The sequence below is a fragment of the Electrophorus electricus genome, chromosome 26 (genome assembly GCF_041902795.1).
Source record: "Electrophorus electricus isolate QZ-2024a chromosome 26, ASM4190279v1, whole genome shotgun sequence".
Lineage (NCBI taxonomy): Eukaryota > Metazoa > Chordata > Actinopteri > Gymnotiformes > Gymnotidae > Electrophorus > Electrophorus electricus.
The window spans coordinates 2,432,501-2,441,558 of record NC_137522.1 but is presented as its reverse complement, the minus strand read 5'-3'; the positions used below and the strand labels follow the sequence as shown (position 1 = coordinate 2,441,558).

The window sequence follows — 9,058 nt, the reverse complement described above, 5'->3', positions numbered from 1 at the left end:
GACACACGAGGTAGAAAACGGGCGCCCTGGCCAACTGGTGAACTGATGGTAATGTGTTTGCTCCTTGATTTGTAAAATGTTATGTTATGTTTAAATTGCACATAGTGGTTGGTTACACTGTCTCTTGCTTTGAGTGGACTGGGTTTCCTGAGTTTCACTGCTTATCAGGAAGTGGTGTGGGGTGGCTGTTGCTAGTTATAGGAAGTAGAAAATAATGGAACGTTCCAGTGGCTTGGATAAATTTTGATGTCAAAGGCAAAACAGCACTTTTTTTAAATAAGGAAAATAACTAAATTGCTTTAATGTTGCATTCTATTCTAAATCTGTAGGCAATAGCACATTTTCCTTATGGAGAAAAATTCAAACGTATAGAAGTGGGCAAAACCTTGCAAACGTGTTTGGAAATTGGGGTTTATGTATCTTTGATTCTACATGAAGGTTGCACTTGTCCTTCTCTGCTGTGTGTGATGTACACTGTTTTTCTATACATATTTTTGGATATATTGCTGTAATACCGGATATCCAGAGAACCTAGTTCCCATTTTAGTTTGTTTTCTTTCTAAATACTCTGGCATGTTGTAAAATCCTGTCATACTGTGGAGCTCCAGTTTGTTTCCAGTGTGACTCCATGCAGGGGAAAGCCAGATATTAACCATGATTGACCTGCTCTTGCCCTGGAACTTTAAGGGTAAGAAAAGTTTGTCTGATTCCACGAGTCCAGTTGAGGAAATGGGTCTTCAAAGGTAACACAAGGGGGACGTCTGGGATCAATCTGCCTGTATCGGTGAGTTACAGTCAATTTCTTAAGTGAAGCATTATGCTAAGATGCAAGTACTTAAGCTGATTTCAATACCGAGACATTTTAGTGAAAAAGAGATGGCAATTCACATGGGAAAACTTAATAGACAGGAATTTTGATGCAAATGTGATGAACTACACTAATCCATTCATGTCTTTGACTACTGTGAACAAAACTGAACACTCCCAACTTTCAGATGACATTTTGACTGGAAATGGTTAGACTACAAACACTGTCCACTCTAGACATTAACCCCTTCACTCCTGCCCAATGCAAATATTTTACAGAGAGCGTGTCTATTATTTGACGCATCATAGCGCAAACCCCCAGGTCTAGAGGCATCCAGAATGCAAAACTATTAGGTACAGGTTCACGATAAACCCATGATAAATGCAGTGAGAGTACTACACAGTCTGGGTGGGAATGCTCTCCCACAGACATGCACTTCATATATGCGGTGGAATGTCATGCTCTTTGGATTGGGCAATGCCCGGGCCACGTTCCCACGCGCCATTGGCCAAAGTCCTGGTAGGCAGGCATTCTGTGGGAAACCTGGGAATATTGAGATGATATAACTACTATGAAAAATGTGGAGTAACTAGGACTTGTGTGACAGGCTATGCTAAGCTAACCTGAAACTCAAGCCACAAGGTGCTGCTTCGTCTGTTGGAAAGTGGCGCACCTTGGTCATATTGTCCCTGAGTATGGCATGGCCCCAGATCCCCAAAAGGTCTTGAAGATAGCAATGTCTCAGATGTCTTCGTGTACTCTCAAAAATCTGCCTGATTCCAGTGGACTGAAAAATGGCAAGATTAAAAAGGCAGTTTACATTGTCCCCTCTCCTAGAATATCCTTCTGACACCACCAATGACCTTATCTCAGACCCAGATGTCACTTTTGGACTGATGCCATCTTGTCACAGATCCCGGATAATGAAGAGCGTGTTCTGGCCTATGGAAGCTGCACCACAAGGAGAGTTGTTGGCTGTTGTGGAATTTACTTCTCACTTCCGTCAGTATCTTCTGGGCAGGACATTCGCAGTTCGGACTGATCCCAGTACCCTGCACTGGCTTATATGTATGAAGTACAGCTAGCTAGATGGCTCGACAAGCTTCTGTGTAATTCACCGCCCTGGCCAACTGTGGTGAACTGATGGTAATAAGAGGGTAAGTGATCGGGACTGAGGGAACTGAACTACCACTGACCAAGAGGACATCTAGTAACACCTGGGGATTCTTCAATCGCACGGGAAACACGAGGCAGAAACTTGATCCTAGTACCTCCACAGGGTAAGGCAAGTCCTTAAGAGTCTGTCAAATGCGAACAGAAAGATCAAAGCCATAAACACACAAGTCCTGCAGCTCGTCGAGATGCCCAGCGGGCACAATAAGCTGGCAAAGAGAAGAATTGGAAGCTGACAGCATTTATACCAGAAAACCCCTCACAATGCATGGGCTACTCCACCCAAGAGCCAACGTCCAAAGACTACACCAGACATGAAACATCTGTGAATACATCCAAGCAGTGGCCACAAAGGATGAGCTGATTAAGGATCATCTCGGTCAGTTGTGGACTTGGTTACCATGGTAGCAGAGGAGGTGCCAGGGTAGGATAAGCCCTTACATGGAATGTACCACCAATAAACAGCAGGAGTGGCTGACATAAGACAATCCTACCAATGGCTGGAAAAGGCAGGACTGAAGGAGAGCACAGAATCACCAATCATGGCAGCACAAGCAGCAAGCAACAGGTTGATCAAATGAGAGGCATCTCACACCAGAGACCCAAGATGCACACTGTGCAAAGGAGTCTCTGAGACACACAACCATCTAGGAGCAGGATGCAAGATGTTGGCAAAGAAATCAGGCACTGACATCCACAACTAAGTGGTAGGGATCATATACTTGAGCGTATATAAGGCCTATAAGATGGACACACCCCCAGGTCCAAATGGGAGGAACCACAGAGAGTGATGGAGAACAACAAGGTGCAGACTCTGTGGGACCTCTAGATCCAGACAGATATTGTGACAGTAGACCCCGCAGTGGAAATAAACGTGGAAGATTCAAGTGATGGAAAATATCCAGAGGAAGAAGTTGGAAAAATACAAGGGACTGAAAGAAGAACTGGAGAGAATGTAGAAAGTTAACACCGAGGTTGTCCCAGTCCTGGGAGCAGCTGAGATGCTACACAGGAGTTGGCTTGGTGTCAACCTACCAGAGCCAGTCACCATCAACTCATTCTGTTAAGTGCTTAAGGTGCATTAAAGGTGCGCTCAGTGCTTCAGATGAAATGCTGATTAAAAGCATTTCATTAAAAACATTCCTGCATGGCAAAACAATTTCTCTACAATTTTTGTATTTTGTAATTCCAAAAGAGTGGTGGTGTTCATCTTCTACTCTACCTTTCTCTCATCTGGTTGATTCTCTCCTTGTCCTTATGTGCTCCTACACACACGCACACAAACAGAGAAGTTGCGGCAAGTGCCCTCTGTGTTTAAACAAAACGTGTCTTTCTCAAGGTGGTGATTATGGCTGCACGTCAGTACAGTTCTGCCCACACTTTTATCTTAAGAAACCTGTCATGTCTTTAGAAGCCTGTACCATAGTGATCCTTAGAAATATTCCCATTTAAATGTAGGCTATTTTATAAAAGCCCCCTAGCTTGTCTTACAACCATTAATCGACATGATTTCAAGAATCCAATCAGGCTCACAGACACCAAACCCTTTGCCTAGAGTCACTGTTTAAAAAAAAAATCCTCTGAGACAGAAACTTCCGAATAGTGTCGGCTCACAGAGCTGTCACACGTGATGTGCATGACTGAGGATGAGCTCATGCAAATATAAATACCCTCAGGTTGATCCTAGACAAATATAAATACCTTTTCTAGCGTCTCCACTTCAGCTTTTTAAAGACTCGAGCAGTTGTGACAACTTTCTGTAGCCAACGGTACCTCCAGTGTGAGGAACCGAACCTTGCCATCAGCTCAGCTGCGGCATACGCGCCTTCTCTAGTTCCCTCTAGTCCTGCAGAAGCTCTGTCGTTTTAAGGCTTCGCTGAGACACTGACTCATGTTTCTTTCTTTGTGGGAATAATTATCAAGTCTTGTTTCCATGATGCTCTGTAGGACACCATTTCTAAGACAAAAAAATTGCTTCATCATACGCAGGTTCAATGACTGGTGCCGGGAAGAGCGATACAATCTTCTTCCATTATGTGCTTTCATCCAACTGCAAAGCCTCCGCTAACAAGCGGCTTGATGTGTCCGGGATGGAGAAGTGATTTGCTCAGCTTTGTGACAGCTTCCTAATAATAATTACAGTCAAACGCAGAAGTAAAAAAGTACAAAAAAATTTGGTTTATTTTCGCTGCGTTTTCAGGAATGCAGGGTGGATGTACAGAACATCAGCTCTCATTTATGGCAAATGTGTTTACATCTCAAACTACTTTGGGAACTGGGTCATGCATGGCGTTTAATCTCTTGTTCTAGCTAGACATGAATGCTAGGACTTTTTTTTTTTTTTTTTTTTTTTTTTCCCTTGTAGACACAGCAATGTGTTTTAAAAATAACCTCCAAAAAATAAAAGAACCGAGGACAGCTGGTTGAAGATGACCTGATGATTGGTTTTGAAATTGAAAGTATATACCAATAAAAACCAGAGAAATTGCACATTGTGGAAAAGTAAGCAATTTTAAAGATTAAATGAATGCAAACACAGCCTAGAGCTACTACAGATCAGTTGGGTATTACGAAATCAACAGTGTGTAGTCTCTTGAAATAGAAAACTTCTGACGGAGTAACAAATCTGTGACCGTCAGGTTATTCTTGCAAGACCACAGTAGCTGGAGAGAGAATACTTTAAAAGTTGGGAGGTAAAAAAAAAAAAAGTCCAAGAATATCTGCAGATTGTGCAAGCACAAAGTTTTATGTCTCTGTGTTCACAAAAGAAGAACTAATTTACACTCATCTTGCTTGTTCCAAGCCGGGGTCGTGGAGAGGAGTCAGGGCATACTCAAGCAGCACAGGGTGCAGGGCGGGAACCGGCCCTGGACGGAGTGCCAGTCCAGCGCAGCTACAGAGGGACTGTGAGATGTCTCAGAAAGGCCAGACTGGAACGTGCACAGCAGACAGATGAACTGGAGCAGCTCTGGAGCAGGGCTTCGTCTTCGCAGATGAGGTGAATGCAATGATCAGCAAATTGCAAAGAAAAACAAAAAGACAATCGCAAAGTTTTTGTTAAAACTGTCTTCTGCCAGTGAGACTTTCAGAAGGCAGCCCTGTGACTGAATATCGTTTCAAGTTGCTAAAGCTGGTTTTGAATGTACTTTTCCCAATATTTATGTTGAGCAGAATTAAACAAATTACTGGTCCAGAATATTTCAGGATTTCTGAAATAAAAAACGATACCATCTAGGTCTGTAAGGTTAGCATTAATTAGCATTAATCTCCTATTAATTGCTGCATGCATTCGGTTTGTCATGCAGCCCTGCGACCCGAAGTCGTGTTCGTCGTATCCGAAGAGTTTCAGGACTGCGCTCTTCTCTGCGCTTATCGGAAGCGGCTCGGAGGGAGAGGTGCTGGTGAAGGAGATAATCCCTACTGATTCCTGGAAGCTGCGCAGATACCTCCTCCACCCGAGGCTGTCTCGGCTGCACACCGGTCCCATCCTTGCACCGGGTGGCTCTTACAACAGGGTTGCGTAAACTCCAGGAGTTGACCAGATCATCTTAGCTCTGCTGCAGCTCTTATTGTAATATATTATTTCGTTTATTGTCGTGCAAATATTTCACTTTTATTTACTGAAGCGGTACAGAACGCGTGAGCCGATTGGCCACCAGTGCCTGACAGTCGTAGCGAGGTGGGATGCTGTGGTGTCAAGCACGTTGACGGTGATGAGCTGAAAATGTTGTTGGAAATGAACTGCTACACCGTTCCCACTGTTATGTATTTCAGATCTTTCCAGAGCATAAATCTATCGTTCCAAACATGCAGTTTTCAGGGAATGCTACAGCAAAGCTTCTAGGATCTCCTCATTGCAAAATAATTCTGAAGGGTGCTTGTTGGGATTCTCTTTGAGTGACCCTGTCATGGGTAACAGATTAGATAAGGAGCTCTTCCCAATCTTTTTGTACAGGATTCTACGTTTCTTGCTGCTGAGTTTGTCTGCGCCCTCTCTCTCTCTCTATTCAGTGAGCACTGAAACAGCAGTATGACTCCACCTCCAGAGAAGAAGAAAAGCCTTTCAGTGAGGTTGCCATTTGAAGCCTCTATTCTCTGTGGCACGAGCCTGCCGGGTGATGACACAGCTTCTGTGATGTCTTTGTATCGCTCTTATCCTTTTGTTTTGGTCCTATATGCATTAAAAATAAGGAAACAGTCATGGGTGACGTGCCTGTTGCTAAACCTGAATCTAGAGTAAACCTGGGTCTAGAGTATCCGCGTCGCACCTGCCGCCCAGATCTACAGGGTCTAGAGTATCCGCGTCACACCTGCCACGCAGATCTACAGGGTCTAGAGTATCAGCGTCACACCTGCCACGCAGATCTACAGGGTCTAGAGCATCAGCGTCACACCTGCCGCCCAGATCTACAGGGTCTAGAGTATCAGCGTCACACCTGCCGCCCAGATCTACAGGGTCTAGAGTATCCGCGTCACACCTGCCGTCCAGAACTACAGGGTCTAGAGTATCCACGTCACACCTGCCACGCAGATCTACAGGGTCCGGAGCATCCGCGTCGCACCTGCCGCCCAGATCTACAGGGTCCGGAGCATCCGCGTCGCACCTGCTGCCCAGATCTAGCTCGTTAGAATGTTGCTATAAATGACACTGCAGGCTATCTGTAACATTATCTGCTGTAGCAAGCTCTTACCACAGACACAAATGTATTCGTCTAAAAAACAGAACAGGCTCGTGATGTGTAGTGTGCCTGTGAACGAAGTGTCGCCTTTGGGACATCTGTGTAAACGTGTCCCCTCCGTGACGGACTCTGCCTCGTTTCGTTGTTCTCATTGCGGGTTTCTCTCTGTCTCCGTCTTCACCCGTTATCTACCTGGGTGTGTCTGGTTTATCGCTCCCAGCAGTGTCGTGTTTTCCTTTGCCAGTTCAAACCCCGGGTTCTCCTTCGTACGTAAGTGGTGGCAGCTTGTGAGCGTTTGTTCTGGGTCTGTCACGGGTAATTCTCTTTTCATTGTAGGTGGTGAGATCACTGTGTTTGTCTGTTTATTGATTGTGGGTGGAGTTCAGCAGGTCACCCAGAACCCGGTGATGTTCCACCGGTGATCTGGGTTCTGTACTGCGTATGAACGGAGTGACTTCCGTCACTGGTTAATCCTTAATCGCATTCATCCCAGCCTAATCCTAAACGCAAGCCTACTGAAGGAACGAGAGAGTCATTTAAAACGGGACAAGTAGGATCAGTCCTCGTTTAGATTGGTTTATCAAACCTTATTTTCATCCCAAACCCATTTCCCCATTCGAAACAGCCATGCGTTTTTTTGTTTTTTTTTTAAATAATTCATTGACTCAGCGCATTCACTTTTCCCTTATGCCTTTATACATTATACATGTAAGCCCGGATTATAATAATTGTTTATCAATTACAAAACACCCTGAGTATAATTAATCTTTACAACATGCCAATTCTGTACAATGCAAATGGGTTTTCCCCTTCTGACCACTCGATAAGCAGCATTCATTTATTCTGCGTTGAAATGTATAGGCCTTCTTACTGCTGATCACAACACTGTACACACCAGCTGCCAGCTTCTAATTGCCTTTAGGCACAACCCAGCCCATTCAAAACAGATTAGCCGTTAAGCGCTGGATAGTCCAAGCGTGTGTATAATAGGGCCTAGTTAACAGCGCTGGCATGTCACAAAACGCTGGGACTCAGCAAATGACTCAGCGATGAGTGAAATGTGGAGGTGTGTGTGTGTATTGGGAAACGTCTGGTTGCCAATACTGCTTGGTGCGTGAGAACAGCTCCCGTGGTGCGGCTGCCTGCATGCCTTTGTAGGTGTGCAGATGCATGATGAATCTCCCCGAGATGCCCTGTGCTTTTAGCTGAGCCACCGAACAAAGGGCTTTTCTTCCAAAACCACATTAACTAAGCAATCCCCCCCAACTGCCAATATTAACCCCCTTTATTTGCACAACCCTGTTTATTCTTCTTTTCTCATAATGAGCTGTCATTTTGGTTGATAAATTACAGGTAATTGCATTAAATGCACAAAGAAGCACCAAGGCGCCGCGGTGCCTCTGTCGCCCTGGGCTGTCGGAGGATTACAAACAGGCGATCGGAGGAGGGCCGCAGCACGGTGCGTTTATTTCTGGAGATGTGGGGGACAGGAGCCAGGCGGAGGACCCTACAGGAGGTGAGCAGAGGGCTCGGGGGGTCCGTCCTGGGGTGGGGTCAGGGCAGCCCTCTCTTTAGGTGCGGAGACCGTGGCCTGTTTTAAGGATTTTCTCAGAGTGGCCTTCTGTTTCCTCTTGGCCCTCAGAGCCTTGTTCTTGAGGTATGTCTCCTCCAGCTTGTATATCATGTCCTCAATCAGGCCCACCTTTAAGAGCGACACACACACACACACACACACACACACACACACACACACAAGGTGTGAGTGTATCTCAGGTCAGGTGTACATGTAGGCTATGGAGAGGTTTGTAGATCAATTCCATGCCCTCCGGAGATTTCATTAGGGATTAGACTTCCCTCGTTTGGGAAGAGAAGGCTGGGTAAGGGGAGAAAAGCAGAGGAAGAGAACAGGAAATATGAAGGTGCGTTCATGAGGAAGAAATGAGGTAGAACGCCAGATACCAGAAAAAAGGAGTTTCTAAAATGAGTGGAAGACTCCATGAGCAAGAGAGGGGGAGAGAGAGAAGGAAGAAAGCTAGTCTAGCAGAGTGAGGGTCTGAGTAAGGTGGTCTGGTCTGAATAAGGTGATCAGATCTGTTTACAAATCTGGTCTGAATTCTGAAGACTGAAGACTGAGAGGGTCTTCCTCTGGGGACGCACATCAACTCAACACGAGTGGGCTGAGCAGTCATCCCATTCCCTAAATGCACCCCTCCTTCTCTCTCTCTCTCCCCTCTCTCTCTCTCTCTCTCTTTCCCACTCTTAAAATTGAGCAATGGAAAGGCCACACACACACACACACACACACACCAGAACCAGGCAACCAATAAGCAACCATTCGGCCTTCTATTAATGTGCAGCTCACATCGCTGTGTGCGTGTGTGCACGCCTGGGTGTGGTG

At 45.5% G+C, this 9,058-nt stretch overlaps 1 long non-coding RNA gene across 4 annotated transcripts in view; it reads left to right on the top strand.

Annotated features, from left to right (window-relative positions):
* The first annotated feature begins 35 nt into the window (after positions 1–35).
* Positions 36–9,058, top strand: part of LOC113568353 (uncharacterized) — a 21,691-nt gene continuing 12,668 nt past the window's right edge. For 2 of the 4 annotated variants that reach the window (XR_014120174.1, XR_003409582.3), the window contains exons 1-3: positions 36–784; positions 4,785–4,979; positions 5,287–8,176. This is a non-coding gene — a long non-coding RNA (uncharacterized LOC113568353). The remainder of the gene's footprint in view (positions 785–4,784; positions 4,980–5,286; positions 8,177–9,058) is intronic. The other 2 variants (XR_014120173.1, XR_014120172.1) reach the window with 2 other exon arrangements.